Consider the following 17,614-nt stretch of genomic DNA (forward strand, 5'->3'; position numbering starts at 1 on the left):
AATGAAAATGTGAGTGAGTTAGACAATCATGCAGTGAGGTGAGGATGAATCAATGCGAGGCCCAGCGGGCAGCAGGGTAGTGTCTGGCAGTACTGGGTGGAACAGTTGGAACCAGCCATGTCGGTACATTTGAAAGAGAGGGAGAGAGAAAACAGAAAGGAGGGAAAAACACAAGGGGTTAGAAGGAATACAGGAAAATGTTATTGATTTTAAATCCCGGACTTTTCTTTTTCTTCTTAGTTTTCTTTTTCTTCCTTTTGTTTTATCTTGTCTTCATTGACTTTGTACTCATTTGGACATTTGTCTTTTTCTTTTTTGTCTTGTTCTTTTCTTTTTCTTTGTCTTTTGTTTTTATCTTCTTTGTCTTTATCTTTTTCTTTTATGTCCTTTTACATTTTGAATTTTCTTCTTTTTCTTGTCTTTTCTTTGTCTTCTTTTCCTTTGTCTTCTTTTCTTTTATCTTTTTTTTTATATTTTCTTTTTTATTTTTGTCGTCTTTGTCTTCTTTGTCTTTGTAATTTTCTTTTTTCTTGTTTTCTTCTTTGACTTCTTTTTCTGTATATATTTTTTTGTCTTTCTTCTGTCTTCTTAGTCTTTGGCTTTTTGTTTTTCTTATTTTTCTTTTCTTAGTGTTTTTGTCTTGTCAAGTCAAGTCAAGTCAAATTTATTTGTATAGCGCTTTGTACAACTGTTGTTGTCACAAAGCAGCTTTAAATAATTGGTAATTAGTAAAAGACAGAAAAAAAAGTCTTTAATAGCAGTCCTAAAATAGAGCCTTGTGGAACTCCATATCTTACTTCTGTGTAATTTGAAGATAAATCTTTAATCTTTACAAACTCCGTTAGATATGATTTGAACCACGATAGGGCTGTTTCTGTGATTTCAACCATTTTCTCTAATCTTTCTAGTAATATAGTATGATCTATTGTATCAAAGGCTAAGAATAAGACACTAAGGTCTTGTAGGGTTAAAAAAAGATACATAGCCTTTATAAGAGGCAAGAAGGAGATCATTTGTAATCTTCACTAGGGCTGTCTTAGTGCTGTGATGGGATCTGAATCCAGATTGGAATTTCTCATACATGTCATTTTTATTCAGGTATAAGCAGATTTGTTGGCCTACAGCTTTTTCTAAAATCTTGAATATATATATATATATATATATATATATATATATATATATATATATATATATATATGTGTGTGTTAAGTTGAAGATGGGTTTGTAAATAGACAATACACTAGGATCAAGATTTGGTTTCTGGATTAAAGGTTTTATGACTGCCAATTTAAGGGTTTTGGGTACATGCCCTAGGCTAAGGGATGAATTTACAATTGTTAAAAGAGGTCTGATTTTAAGTGAGAGTATTTCTTTTAGCAATTTAGAGGGAATTGGGTCAAGTGTACAGTTTGTACAATTTGGTGAGGAAATATTTTTTTCTAGTTCTGGCTGTGGAAGTGGGTAGAAGGCTTCCAGCCTTTGTACTACAACTAAGTTATGTTCAAAAGCAGCTTCACCAGGTGACGGCCATGTTTGATCTAATAAGCAGGGTTGGATTTGTTGTCTAATATTTTCTCTTTTATTATTAAAATAGTCCATAAAAACATGACTGGTTAAAGATGTTGGAATCTGGGGTTGAGAATCTGCCTGGCTTTTAGTAAGTTTAGAGATCTCACTAAAAAGAACTCTGGGATTGTCTGTTTTTGTTTTTGTCAATCAGCAAAGCCAAATACGCTAAGCGTGCTTTAATGAGTACCTTTCTATATTGACTAAGGCTGTCCTTCCACACAGAGTGGAACACCTCTAGTTTGGTCGTCCACCATTTACGCTCTAGTTTCTGCACTTTTTTTAGTTTTTGAAGGGTATTTTCTAGGTCGTTTGTTAATTTAACTAGCTCCGTTTGGAGTCCTTGGGGTTATTGCGCGCTTTAGACAGTGTTGCGGGGACAAATTAACATTTTGCCTAAGATGTAGCTCAAAGGAGATTAGATAATGGTCTGATATTACTGAGCTTTGAGGTACAATATTTAGATGATCAATTCTAACACCCAGGGTCAGAACTAAATCTAGGGTATGGTTACAGTAATGTGTGGGTCCAGTCACATTTTTTGTGATGCCGACAGAATCTAAGATACAAACGCCTTTGTTAATGGATCATCTGCTTTTTCAAAATGAATATTAAGTATTAAATATTATAACTTTGTCACTGCACACTGACAAGTCTGCAGCAAAATCCCAAAATTATTTTAAAAATTCAGCATATGGCCCTGGAGGCCTATAAATATTAATTAGTCTGAATGCATTTTTATTTGTGGCTGGATTTGATTTATTAATGTAGAAAATCTCAAAAGAAGTGAAAGTGTTAGTGTTTTTGAATAATATCTAGTGTATTCTGGTAGATTATGCATACTCCACCTCCTGTGCCTGATAATCTAGGGCTATGTACATATTTATAACCTGCAGGGGTGGCTTCATTTACTGCTATACATTGATCAGGTTTCAGTGAGGCAGAAAACGTCTAGTTTCTGATCACATTTAATTTCATTTACAATGACTGTTTTCGAGGTTAATGATCTAATATTAAGTAGACCGAGCTTTAGGTCTGAGGTGGTGCTGTTATCATTTGAATCTGTGAATTTAACACTGATTAAATTATTAAAACAAGCAGATTTAGATATTCTATGTTTGGCTTTAATTCGGGGCACAAACACAGTCTCAATACAGTGAAACCTGGGTGACGCCTCAAAGCAGCTTGCAGATGGTCGGTTTAGCCTGTCTGTCCTGGTCCCGGCTTTGGATTGTCAGCAGCCTTTTACACTACTCTGTCGACTAACTAGCAGTCTATGCGTTATGCTGCACGAAAATAGGGCAGCACCCTCCTGCGTGGGGTGGACGCTATCCCTACCTAAAAAACAGGCTTGAGATTAGGAGGGTTGAGAGCTGAGTAGAATCAGAACAGACATGTCTATATGGATTGTCTTGCTGTACTTCCTAGCTGGAGATTTTGCTGAAATATCAATCACGCCATCCCATGATGACCATAACAAGTCAAACCAGGAGCCCGACTGGGTCCCTGGGCAAGAAATCTGGTTAAACAGAACTGAAGTTGTAACCAATGACACCAAGGTTATCTTAGATGGAGGAAAATACAATATGTTATATCAATACCTTCTATTTTCTGCTAAATCATTTACTAACCAACCTTGTATAGCTTGTCATAATGTAGGACTAAAACCTCAAGTAGCACCGCTACCGCTAGCATGTGTAGAGATCGGAGACACTTAGAGAAAAAGTGTATCCTACGTTGTCTGTTGCATTACATGGATCCTCATCAAATGGATGACAACTTACACAAGTGTGATCCATTTCTGTTAACAAGACTGCCAAGTACTATTGTAGCACCTAACCAATCTTACCCACTTTGTTTCTGTTCTACCTTGAGTAGCACTCAAGCCAAACTTTGCAAAACAAGATATGATGCAGTAGGTAGAAAGATCATTGTCAAAGCAAACCGCACTTTTGTGGCTGGCACTAGTTTTATGTTAGATTTCACTGAAGGTACTTTACCTGTCGCAGATATCTTCTGGGTCTGTGACAAAACAGGACTCATACAGACCATCCAACCTAATTGGCATGGTTGTTATGCCCCAGTAGTACTGACGGGAAGCGTTATCTTGTTTAACCCTGACTTATTAATAAACTATGATGTTGCCCCAACAGCTAGCCCAACAATCAGTATTCCTCAGAACACACCTGTAGATTCCATTAAATTTTTGGAGTTAGTTTTGGCTGGTAACCCACTTGTATCACCAGAACAATTTTCATGGGCACAAGTCATAAACAATTTCTTATTGCATTATCTGTGGTATAATCAACAGCATTTCTTAAACTACACCATTGACTCATTGCAGGAAAACGGACAGCTGGGTGACATTGAGAAGCTTGATCTCTCAAAACGATTTACTAATGATGTATCCAAGGCCAATAATGCAGATACCTGTGTAATGTTTGGCAACCATTGTTGTACCTACATCCACCCAGGGGGGATAGTAGATAACCTCACAAGTATACTGAATATGTTGACTAAGCGTCGTGATCAATACCTAGCCAGTATTGATCCACAGGATAGCTCTTGGTGGGCCTGGATGAATGCTGCCTCAAATTCTCGTTACAATTGTCACTATTTTCATACTGCTTAGTTGTTCCTACTGTTAAGTATTTCTATGAGAAAGCTAGATTAATGTATCCTGGTCAGTGCATTATCGTGTAGTACACTGAGGTGTAGCCCTATTTTCACCAGTTGAAACACCATATTTTCTTTTCATTTATGTCTGCACAGTGTTTGTTTTCTTGTATTTAAGATACAACCGTCAAGGCAGGAAGTGAGCCACACCTAAGAACAATAAGCTGGACATACCCTCTATAACCAGTATAACAAGGAGGCGGTTGAATACCCCCTCCACAACCTAAGCGACCCTGGAGTTCAAGTGTGATTTTAATGTATTTGAAGGAGTGGATTGTGCAGCGGTCTCTCCCTTATCCACCCCGGGAAGGCCTCCGGCGGGGGGTCTGCCGGTCCAGTGGCCACAACCTCATAGCTTTGGCCCAGCATCACACGAGTTCCCTAGTTACATCAGAACCTTTGCCAAGCCCAGTATTGCTTCCCGCCTGCTGAAGAGAAAAAGGCTAATCCTGGGTAATCAGCCTACTAAAGAAGGGTCGAGATCCATACCAGGCTCCCAGGCAAATCTATCTGGTTGAATTGCACTGTCACCAAAGGTAGTGGAGCTGTTCTCTACACCTGGACTATGTGTGCGTGGATGCCGGAGTGAGTGCCAAACATTCAAGACTTCCTGTTCAGCAGAACGAATCCTTGTTTGACCCGTATTCTGATCCATCCTCATCATCCTACCAGTCCCCTCCAGGATCATCTGCGGCCTGTGAATCCTCAACCCCTTTCCAGCATCATAGTAACCCCATGTAGACGTCCATGGCACCCTTTTCGGTGGCCTGGACTTTGTGGCCTAAGAGGGACATTGTTGATTTTAACTGTCATCTCAATCCTTGTTGTCCTGCCTCTGATCTTGTCAACCCAAAAGAAAGAATTGACAAATCATCCCTGCAAACCACCCCAAAATCTAAGCAATGTGTCTCACAAACTCATGTCATTCCGATTGCCCAGAAGTGTAACAACTAGTCTTTATAAATTATTGAACACGCTCAAGACACAGCCCAATGTTGACGTTTCTGTTCAGGTCACAAATGTTTGGATGTCCTATATGTCCTTCATGGCCCGTTCTCTCATGAAAGACAATTGTGTGGTGTGTGCAAAAGGACGCACACACCCTTTAATTTGGCCTGTCCCATTTAACTCTACTGAATGTAATAATAACCTTGATGTCTCATCCCGTGACCTGTGCCCATTTTGGTGTCTGATGTATAAGGGCAACTCATGGTACCATAACTTTCAGAGTGAGGCCCTTTGTTCTAAATACCAAAACATGACAATCTTCTCTTCCATGCCCACCCCAGTTGTTACTGGTAATCAAACCAACATACTGGCATCTTGGCTTAACAATACTGTTTTCCCTGATTGTTTTTATGCACCGACCAGCACAGGTCCCGAGCTGAAAAACTTCACAGGACAATGTGAAAGAATTTGGATGGTAGACAGGACTGTCTCACCTTCACTGACTGGATCTCGTATGTTCGAGACACAAAACAACACATTTGTTGAGTTTGTGCAACCCAATCACCCCTTATTTGCTCTTAAAGATAATACAGTCTCTGTCCCAGACGTGTACTGGGTATGTGGGGATCCTTGGCTGTATGTCACCCTAGATGATGGCTGGACAGGTCTATGTGCTAGAGTAATGTTAATTGTTCCTTTCACACTAGTCCCGGTTTCACAAGAGGAACTGGACAAAGGCATTTTGAGCCCAGCATCCACTCCCCTTAAACACAGAGTTTGACGTGATACCCCTCTATCCAGCTTTGATGACAAAGTTTATATTGACGCAATAGGTGTCCCAAGGGGGGTCCCTGATGAGTTTAAGGCAAGAAATCCAATCGCTGCAGGCTTTAAATCCATCTTATTGTGGGTTACTCTCAACAAGAATGTTGATTGGATAAATTATATCTATTATAACCAACAGCGGTTTCTCAACTACACCCATGATGCCCTGTCCGCCACTGCTGAACAACTCCATGTTTCCTCCTTAATGTCATGGCAAAATCGTGTTGCTCTTGACATGCTGCTAGCTGAAAGAGGTGGAGTATGTGCTATGTTTGGAGACTTGTGTTGTACAATCATTCCAAATCATATTGCCAGTGATGGAAGCATCACCAGAGCCCTATCATATCTGAAGAGTCTCCGTAACGGACTAGCTGAGAACTCCGGCGTCGACTCCAGTTTAACTGGCTGGCTGGAATCCATGTTTGGCAGATGGAAGGCCTTTGCCATTGCCATTCTGTCAAGTTTGATTGTGGGCATCTCATTGTTGGCTTTGTGCGGCTGTTGTGTCATCCCCTGCATTTGAGGCCTTATAGTCAGGGCAGTAGACAAATCTGTGTCCAAAGAAATGTATGCAGGCCTATACAATCTGCGTTCCAGCCCCAATTATTATTTTTCAATACCGCAATCCAGACCTATCCTCCAGACCATATCATCCTCTGACGATCTCTGATTTTCAGCCAACTGATCACTCAATATGTTACCATGTCTTCCCTTCACAAGTCCTAAATCCCCCACCTTATTGTTTTTTGTTGTCCTTAGTATGATTCCTAGGGGGGAAATGATATCATTGTGTTTTTGTTAAATGTTAGTGTTAAATGTTAGTTTTGCTTTTTATCATTGTGTTTTTGTTAAATGTTAGGTTTGCTTTTTTATCATTGTGTTTTTGGCAAATGTTAGTTTTGCTTTTTAATGTTTTAGTTCATGTCAGTTTCCATATCAATATCAATAATATCAACAACTTTATGATCAAAATTTAATATAATCATGTAGCAGGAAACTAGACAAGCTATGTGCATGGAACCTCTCTGGGAAGTTATCAACCAGGGATGAATAAGCTTTAGCAGTCACAACAGTTTGAGGTGTTTTTTTTTATTTTTACAGTGTAATGTTTTTGTTTAAACCATTATATATCCACCTGATATATATATCCACCTGATGTGTTTTCCACAACATTGTACGCATATAGGCATATATCTTACTGTGTTCACATGTATTGATATTAGTACCCTGATACATTGTTCGTAACATAAAGTTACGAAAGGGGGGAACTGATGGATTATTTGCATGTAAGAATACATTATGTACTCATAAATATGTTTTTATATGTGTATTCTGCTATAATGACCATGGCTGAGACAGTCAGCATTGCTGTACAATCAAGATTAGTGTAATACCCTTGGGAGACTAGGCAGGGCCTACTAGGGGTGAATTAGAGGTAAACTGAAAATTCTGCAGTATTGCGATAGTCAGCACAAATGGCCTTGCAGGTGTTGGCATTCTTTTAAAAAATAGAGTCGTGAGAACGCAGGACATAAGCGGGTACACGAAGTAACAGGGTTAAGGGGTAGGGGGCTTTCCACAGTGATATAAGCGGACCCAACCGTGAGACATTGTGATAAAAAAATATGCGTAGGGGTAGCCACAGCAAGATAAGTACAGTATATAAGGCCCAGGAGGAGCCATACTTTTTAGACTGCTTGGGGAGAATGCTGGCTGTCTCAGGCTAACGCATTACATGTAGTGCCTTAGTCTTCACCTTATTTTGTACACTTTATGCAGAAATAATGGTTGCACGCCTTTCTATTGACTACGGAGCTGGATTCTTTTATGCACCATTCTAAATGCTTATTAGCTAATTGGGGGAATTTATAGAGAAAAAGAGCCGACAGTTACTTCGCTCGAGAGTGCAACAGACCAAGAGAAAGTTTCAGGGGAAAGGGGGAGGAGGATTCAGGGTGCCCAGACAACTCGAAACGGGGGTGTCAGCTGGTAGCATCAGGGCCCGGAGAGTGATCCAACCATTGAGGTGAAAGTAAATAATCGACCATTAAAGATGATGGCAGATAGCAGAGCAGCTTTCACATGTATCCAGTCTGAAGATGCTACACATCTCTCCATGTCTGGTCAGTGGATTCGGACAATTGGGTTTGAGGCAGTGAAACAACTGATTCCTTTCACAGAACCAATAGAGCTCTGCTATAAAGATATGAAGATTGCAATACCTGTTCTGGTATCAGAACACACACCAATAGCATTGTTGGGAAGAGATGCTTTGTGTAGATTGAACTGCACAATAAAATGTACACCAGACGGATGCCAGGTGGAAGTGCCAAGTGACGTTGTCCACCAACTACTGATGATGACAGAAGACGAAGCTTCATCAGTCTTCTGGATTGGAAATCTTACTGCAGCCTTCTTGGAGCCGGCCAAGTTGTGGGAGAAGTTTATTGCGGCAAACCTGCCTGATGCAAAACCACCAGAGTATGCATTGCATTGTACACTCAAGTACTTTAAGGATGCTACCCAATCAAATGCAGAAGAATGGTTAAGTCACCAACCAAAGCAAGTTCAGCTTTGTTCGAGCTGTATAATTTTGAGACCACAAGGAGCAGCTATGACGTTGGACAGCAATGACTATCTGCATAAGGAGTTTGCATTGGAAAAAGTGTGCCACATGTGACTCTGTTGGTAGCTGAGGACAATGAACAAAAACATATAGGAAAAATGATCACTGCTCAAGGCCAAGAACAACCACAAGCTGTGCAAATGACACATGAGTCACTCAACGATCCAACAAGGAATTCCTTGAAAGAAGAAATGTTAAGTTTAGTGCAAGAGTGCCGGTGGTCTCAACATAGTACTGATATTGGTCTGGTAAAGGCAGCTCAACCAGAAACAGTTGAACTCAGACCTGGAGTTAAACTTCTGTGGAAGAACCAGTATCCCTTGAAAGAAGAAGCAATCTTAGGGATCGAATCACAAATTAAAGGACTTGTGAAGGCAGATGTGCTGAAGCTAACTCAGAATCCTCAAAGCAACACACCTTTGTTGCCAGTGAAGAAGCCAGATAACTCCTATCGCTTGGTACATGATTTGAGAGCAGTGAATGAAGTAGTAGCGGATTTTCCAGCAGAAATGCCAGATCTCCTTACTCTCTTAGCCCAAATTTCTCCGGAGGCAACACACTTCACAGTGTTAGATTTTTAGTGTTCCACTGAGTGTAGAAAGGGTTATTTGGGTTTACATATAATGGTCAGTTCTATGAGTAAAAGATATTGCCACAAGGGTTCAAGCATAGTCCTCACATCTTCAATAAAGTATTGAAGGATAATTTGGCAGGTATAAATCGGATATTAAAGTAATGTTATTCAATATGTAGATGATATAATTGCTGCATCACCAGATGAGGAAACATGTCGTAAGTACTCAATTAAATTGCTGCAGATGTTGGCTGAGAAAGGACATAAGGTCTCTCAGAAGAAGTTGCAGTACTGCCAGAAGAAGGTAGTTTATTTGGGTCAGACAATAACGCAGGGACACAGAAGTATTTCTGACAAACAGTTGGAAGCTATTTGTTATGCTCCCAAGCCCAGAACAGTCAGGGAACTGATGACATTTTTAGGTATTGCAGGTTATTCTTCGGCATGGATAGAGGAGTATGCCAGTTTAATGGGGCCTTTCAGGGCTATGCTCAAAGATACTGGGAATGCTAAACTCCACTGTAACTTATCCTGGACACGAGATGGCCTTTTAGCATTTGAGTTGATTAAACAGAGGTCTCCAGTTGGAGAGGCTCCAGCATTGGCACTTCCAGATTACACTAAGAATTTCTTGTATGTGTCTACTTCTACTGGAGGTTAATATGCATGTGCAGTTCTCTGTCAAGCGACAAGTACAGCAACAGGTCCACAGGCTATTTTTTATTATTCTACAGCATTTTGTTGAATTAGGGTTGTTATTATGTTATAGAGCTATAGTAGGAGTCTATTTAATGTATTGAGAGAAAATATGGCCCTTTCTAAGATTACTTTCATGTGGTTTCAACTTATCAAATGGTTATCTTAATCCTTTGTCTCACCTTTTGTTACCCTTCGTCTGCCAGCCTAAAGTGGTCACTCTCTCTCTTTGTATATGATAATTCAAATAACCCTCCAAAGGTGACAACAAGCAAGTGGTCATACAGATGACCTTTGATGTGTGATGACCATCAACCCCCCTCAACTTCACCCACCTCCTACCCCTCTTTAAAGTGCTAACTATCACCCCCTACTGTTGACACTCCAAGTGCCCTCAACTTCACCCACCTCCTATCTAAAGATATAACTATCCCCCCTACTGTTGATACTCCAAGTGACCTGTCCTTCATCCCCCTCCTACCCCTCTTTAAACTGCTTTTCATCAACCTTTCTCCTCCCAAATTTTCCAATGTATATAAGGCCCTCTCAAAATACCCCTAATCAGACTGGGTTGACTGTGACTGATCAAGTTGTACATCTCTGTGTGTATCAATAAACTCATCAACACTGAAGATCCAGTCTCCTGACTCCTGAATCTGTCTCCTGTATGCCGGATTTCTAATAGTATGATAAAGCGTCATCAATCACAATGGGTTTTTCAGTACCAATTCTTACCCATCATAGCCTTAGAAATTTACTGAACCATGGCAAATACACATTGACTATGTCAAGGCTGAGAGATTATTATAGACATCTAGAACAGGAAGATGTCACCCTAGTGAGGTGTCACAGTGAATCCAGCTGAAACCTTGCCAACTCCAGAATATGGTGAACCACATGATTGTGTTCAAGACGCTGAGAAATACTCAAGGCTTAGGTCAGATTTGCAAGCCCTCCCACTGCATAATGCAGACTTGGAGTATTGGACTGATGGGTCTTGTTATAGGAGAGGCGATAAATTGTGTGCAGGTTATGCAGTAGTAAAAGCCCAAGGAGCAAACTTTGTGGTTGAGAAAGCTGCAGTAATACCACAGCCTGCTTCAGCACAACTTGCTGAACTTGTAGGGTTAACAGAAGCATGTTTATTGGCAGAAGGTAAGCAAGTGACTATCTATACTGATTCTGCCTATGCACATAGCGTGTGTCACCTGTTTGGTGCAATATGGAAGAATAGGGGGTTTAAGAAAACAGATGGCTCTCCTATACAGCATCATGAGCAAATAATGAAATTGTCACCTGCCATGATGAAGCCCAAAGAAATTGCTAAAGCTAAATGTGCAGCACATAAAATAGACATGTCAAGGGTCACACAGGGGAATAAAGTGGCTGATGATGCTGCAAAAGCAGTTATAGGAGCAGACAAATGGGGTGAGGTCTTTTTGGTTATGCATGAGGTAGACATGGAAGACAAAATAACAATCAAGGATGTGACCTTAATGCAGGAAGCAGTTCCTGATATAGATAAACATTTGTGTTGAGATCAACAGATTAGAAGGGGGTCATGGGGTCCTGAGAAAAGGTGAGAAAAGAAAGTCAATACATGAAAAGAAACTGAATGTACATTTACCTGTTACACAGTTGAAGATTAATAGTAAGCAAATCAAGGAGTTCCAGATGCAGACAACCAAATACAGTTGGAGATCGATAGCCTGTTGGGGTCTTGGCGTCCTGAGAACAATAACACAAAAATATTTCCAGATGCAGACAACCAAATACAATTGGAGATGAATAGCCTCTTGGGGTCCTGAGGTCCTGAGAGCAATAAGACAAAAAAGAAAGTCAATATATGAAAAGAAACTGTTCACTTACCTGTTGCACAGTTGCATATGAATAGAAAGCCAATTAGACAGAGTTCCAGTTGCAGACAATCAAATACAGTTGGAGATGGAGAGCTTGTTGGGATCATGATGTCCTTTGAACAAGTAAGACAAAGAAGAAAGTCTATACATGAAATAAACTGAATGTTCACTTACCTATTACACAGTTTCAGATGAATAGAAAGTCAGTCAGACAGAGTTCCAGAAGCAGAAAGAGTTCCAGATGCAGACAACCAAATACAGTTGGAGATGGATAGCCTCTTGGGATCATGAGATCCTGTGAATGAGTAAGACAAAGAAGAAGGTCAATACATGAAAAGAAACTGAATGTTTACTTACCTGTAACATAGTTGCAGATGATTGTCTGTTTTCACTACTTTCAGGACAAAGAGGAAGTGCTCCAGAGGAGTAGAGAACTGGCAGACCAACTCACTTCACAAGTTAGGAAGATCAGCTTTTTCTCTGATTTCAGTGCCAGTATTACTCAGTGGAGAGCAGGTTTCAAACAGGTGAAATCCCAGCTGTATGAAAAAGGGTTGAAGTTCGGAGTACAGTACCCAGCTTACTTGTGGGTACACGCTTTTTCAACAACCTCAGGTTTTCCTAGATTGATTGGGGACCCCGGCACAAGCAGCGCCCTGAACCAGACTGATTTAGATCAGTGCCATACCGAATGCTTGCTCTGAGCTGAGACATTTTAAGCACCACTTTTCAGCAGTAGGGTTAGGGGTGTCTCCATTCTAATGAATAAAAAGGCAGACTTCAAACACAGGTACTTCCTGACCCCAGAGGTAGAAATGTTATTGTTTCTGGAGACCTATTTCATACCCCTGTACTTATGGTAAATGTATATGCACCTAATTGGGATGATACCACTTTTGCAAACAAATTACTGTCTTCCCTGTCTACCTGATATGGACAGCCATTCCTTAATACTGGGAGGGAACATCAATTGTGCTTATCACAGCTGTGGATTCTACAGATTCCTTGGTGAGTGTTACTTCTGATCACACCCCTCTAGCTCTTAAAATTTAATTCCACCATTTTCAAAAAAACAAATCTAACTGGGGACTAGCCTTGCTTTTACTTTCTAAAAATGTGTTTATAGATCTTATATCTTCCTCCATAGATACTTTTTTGGAAAGAAAAAAAACAGATGGCATCTTATTTTCACTGCTTTGGGATTCGTTGAAAGCATATCTTCGAGGCCAAATCATTTCATGTCCAGCTAACATTTACAAATGTAGTCATATAGAACTTGAAAACTTGATAAACTCCATTGTAAATATAGACAATCAAATCCTCTTAAATCCTTATCCTCAGTTACTTAAAAAGAAAATTGAATTACAGTATAAATTTGATTATCTACAACCCAAACAGAGAAAAGAATGTTACACAAATGACTTCCATTTCAAATTGTTGTATATGTTGGATTTTCATATTTTCTGCTCTGTATATATAGAAAATGTAGGTTTAAAAGAAAATGTAGGTTTTAAAGCAGATGAATAGAAACCAGTCAGACAGTTCCAGATGCAGACAACCACGTACAGCTGAAGATGGATAGCCCCTTGTTGGGCGGTACCACCTTCAGGTAAGAAGGGGGACACGGGTCCTGAGAAAAAGAAGAAAAAAAATCAATGTGTATATTGCTACTGAACATTCACTTTTGAGATGGATGGACTGCCAGCCACACACATTTGCAGACAATGTCATACCATTCCAAATGGACAGATAACCAGACATAGCTGCAAATGGACCATCAGACAGAGCTTTGCTTTCCATGGTCACTCTGATGCTTGCAGAGCCTCTTCCTTGAGGATATTCCTTGAGAATAAACAGAGTTTAGTTAGTTAGCGAAGCAAAGTAATGAAAAGTATCACATAGCAGATAGCAGAAGCTCACTGCAGAAGGATTAAAACTTGCTTGGATACACAAGCCAAAGCTAATATTAAAGAATATAAATGACTAGGAGTAACAAGCAACATGAGAGCTAGCAAACAGTGGGTAGGCAACTGAAGACCCATCAGCCAGGATAGACAAACAGAAAGAAAGAGCATTGTGGATGGAGAGAGAAGAGTGTTGTAAAGGAACAGACACCCAAACGGAAAGCAACCCAAAGAAACCTACTAAACTCTCTTAACATGGCTGCACCTAATCTCATCCTCCCCATACCTAATCTCACAACTTTCAAGTAGTGCATTTGTACATCCAAGCACATTTTCACTTGAGTTTGGGGAGCTCAGTCAGGTTGATTGATATTGGATCTGCAGATATATATTATAATACTTCTCCCCTCCTCTCACTCACAAGGTCCTAAAATCTTTTTTTTTTTTTAAAAACAAAAGAGAACAGAGAAACTACAATCACTATATTTCCTTAACATTTCCAGTCTTTTCGTTTTGACAAGGATATTTAATCAAAATAGCCAGAATTCCTAGCCATAGATGTTAAAAGATTGTCTATAAAGTGCGGAAACCATGTAGAGCATTTTTATAACGAATAAATCACTACTGTGACACTGTCATAAAATATGCCTATTTGAACCATTTTTACGTAATATTGTTCCAGTGAAACATCCCTATAGCACATACATCCAAAATCAGCTGTAGTGTACAGAGACACATCTGATAAATATAATACTACCCTTAAAATAGCCAGATTACAATTTGCTAACAAATACTTAACAGAGCCTGCAAAATTCTGGAGAAAGGTCTTGTGGACAAATGAACTAAGATTAACTTATATCAGAGTGATGGAAAGACAGAAATTGTGGACCGCTCATTCGTGCTATAAGGGAGGTAAAATTTAGTCTGCACTCACCCTCTTATTAACGGTACATACTTGGAGCCCATAGGAACAATCCAAAACATAGGAGTTGGAAAGCTCCTTGTTGGAAAGGTGCTTGTACTTCTGACATCCTTCTTTCTAAAGACATTTTATAATCCTGGGTGTTTCCTTATGAAAGAAAAGTCTGAACCGTGCAAGTCCTCAGTTTGAGTTGCTGAGAGTCAATTCAGGAGCGATCCCTTTATCCTACTCAGTCCTCTGTATGTAAATTTATTCCAATGTGCATTTGAAGAGCAAGTTAGTTGTAAGGAGTGCAAATTGAGAAACAAACAAACAAAAAAAAAACAATAAAAAAGAGGAGCTTTCTGCAAAGGCAGAACAGAACAAAACCTCATGAATAAAACATACACAAGGCTTGGCTGAACATATGAGGAAACTTACAATGAGTATTAAAACCTATAGTTCCATCAATAAAGATCTTCATTATAGTGAGGCCTGTTGTTAGCCACAGCTAAACCTATTTGCTACTGCATGGTTCCCTCCTTTTGGCTTGTAACCTGACCTAATTCCAATATACTGCCACATAGTGGATGGAGTAGGAATTACCATGAAAAAAACATGCCATCTGTCACATGGGTGTCAGCTATGTGCAATATAGACAATAGGCAAGTGGCTTAAAAGGTCCAACCACAACAGGCCTAATGTGACATAAAGAACCAGCAAAACAGGCCCAGTGAGACTACGGATTCACCAATCAGATATTAGGATCGGACATGGGTCCTGATATTAACAATACTCGCTCCCCTTTGGTCTCACTGACTTAACATTTCAGAATTAAAGCCAGCCAACACTGATGTAGAGGACTAACAAATCAATACACACAACTAATCATCAAAATTACTGCATTTTTAGCTAAACAAAAAAACAAAACACACTTTTCTGTTGAGAGTCAAATCTCATGAAACATATTAGAATAGCCTAGTATCTTTTGAAAATAACTAAATCTGGCATGTGTGACTATCTGATATAAATATTTTGTCATTGTAAGGCAAAAGCTGTGCCAAGGTCCTGCACAATTGTTTCTTATTTTAGTTAGTGAGGTACAATTGAGATCAATCCTGATGCTTTAGGTCTCTCCCATATGGTGAGGTATACGGTTTATTTACTTAACAATGTATCAGATTGGTATTGTGTATCGATCGATAAGTTTATGTATTGGTATAGAAACTGAACAAAATTGGTGCATCCCTAAATGTAACATAGGAAACAAGATCACATCACTGCTGTAACGTGTCCTTGACAACTTCACTGGGTAATAGAATATGCCTACATTGATTAAATTCCCATATGTTTCACCCTGATTGGTGAATGTTTTGCCTTTCAAATCCATGGCTAATGGCAACCACAATAATTTATATGTCAAGTCTTCTGGACAGACTATTATAGAATAGGCTAAAGATGCAGCATGTAAAATTGTAGCTTGACTGGATGTATGGTTTCTGAGAAACAGTTACGTACCACTGACATCACCCTGCTCTGCTCACTGAGAGACAGGTAATCAGTCACACAAGTCATGTTAGACTTACTATTCAAACATGCTGTATGTAGCTGTTACTTAATATCTGTCCGTGTCTCCTCGTATTAGGACAGAGTCATCACCACAGACCTTCTCCTGCATTTTATCCACCGACTTGATGATCTGGTCTTAAAAACTGCTGAAGGTATACAAAGCTGCAGAAACTGACAAATGAACAGAAACTGCCCTGGCATTTGGACTGCCCTTAGAAATAAGTGCAGGATCAGCTGAGAGTAAAAAATCACTGTTCATGTTTGTCATAAGATTTTCATTGCTCATTACATAACTCTAATTCTGTCCCCCTAGAACAGCTGCAGCTTTGCTTGGTCTGCCACTCAGAAGATCCAAATTTCATCAAGATGTCTGATGTAAGCCTGTACCTTTTTGTGATGCAAAACTGTGGTGCATGTATAGATTTGAACATGTATTTGTGATGCAGGTAAGCTGTGGGTCCTGTGAATAATTATTTCATTTTATTAATTATTTAAACTATAGAGGAGCATTATTGGGCTAATGGGCATTATGAGCTAAATAGTTTAATTGTCAATTTAACAGGTAAGGACACCAGTTTCTCTCAGAGTTTAGCTTTAGTTTTAATAATATAAAAGTAAAAGGTAACTTTGATAAAAAAAATAATACTGTCTTGCAGACATCTGATTGATCTAATTTATGGCTGATTTGGTGACGATTGATCTACCATTACAGTAACTCTTCTATCTGATCACAATATTCTGCAAAATAAAATTTAGTAGTTTACTGTGGCTCCACTGAATATTGGTTTTGAAATATACCACTGTTTCCTAAGAGGAAGCTGTAACAGGAACAGGTAATTGTAATTTTATGTGTAACCCAGGTTTTAAATGTGCAGAACATTAAAACCAGATGCAAAGCAAAAAATAATAAATAAATAAAAACAAAAAAACTTTTAAAAATAATACAACGTGAATAACTGCTCAAAACAGCCATTAAAGCAGATAGAAAATGACTTACTGATAAATAAGGTAAATAAATCGAGCCTTAAATGACAGCCAATAGCTTGTTGCCAAGGCTGGTTTGCATCAGAGACGACCAATCAGGGCTCAGGGGGGCGTTACCTCGGCTCCTCCGCTAGAGACGTGCTGTGGATCAGAAAAAAGGTGAGAACGGCAGAGTGAAACACGATGGAAAGTTTTATTAAACTTTGTTTCATAAAATCGCTCATAAAGGTGAACGTTGAGAAGTACGACTGAAACGACGATTTTGATTTAGTCTGCATTTGATTTGGTGAGTGTAATAGGTGAAGCTTTTGGTGCAAATAGTTCAAAAGATTAAAAAGAAAAGTCTGTAGAGTTGAGGCTAACATGCTTAGCTGAATTGCAGTTTGTTTCAAGGGGTCATGAGCGAGTGGGCAGTGCTGGCCACCATTTCATGCTGCTAATGAGAGTTTTATATTGAAAGAGGGAAGAAAAAATCGCTTTACTTTG

This window comes from Salminus brasiliensis, chromosome 6 (genome assembly GCF_030463535.1).
Source record: "Salminus brasiliensis chromosome 6, fSalBra1.hap2, whole genome shotgun sequence".
Taxonomy (NCBI): Eukaryota; Metazoa; Chordata; class Actinopteri; order Characiformes; family Bryconidae; genus Salminus; species Salminus brasiliensis.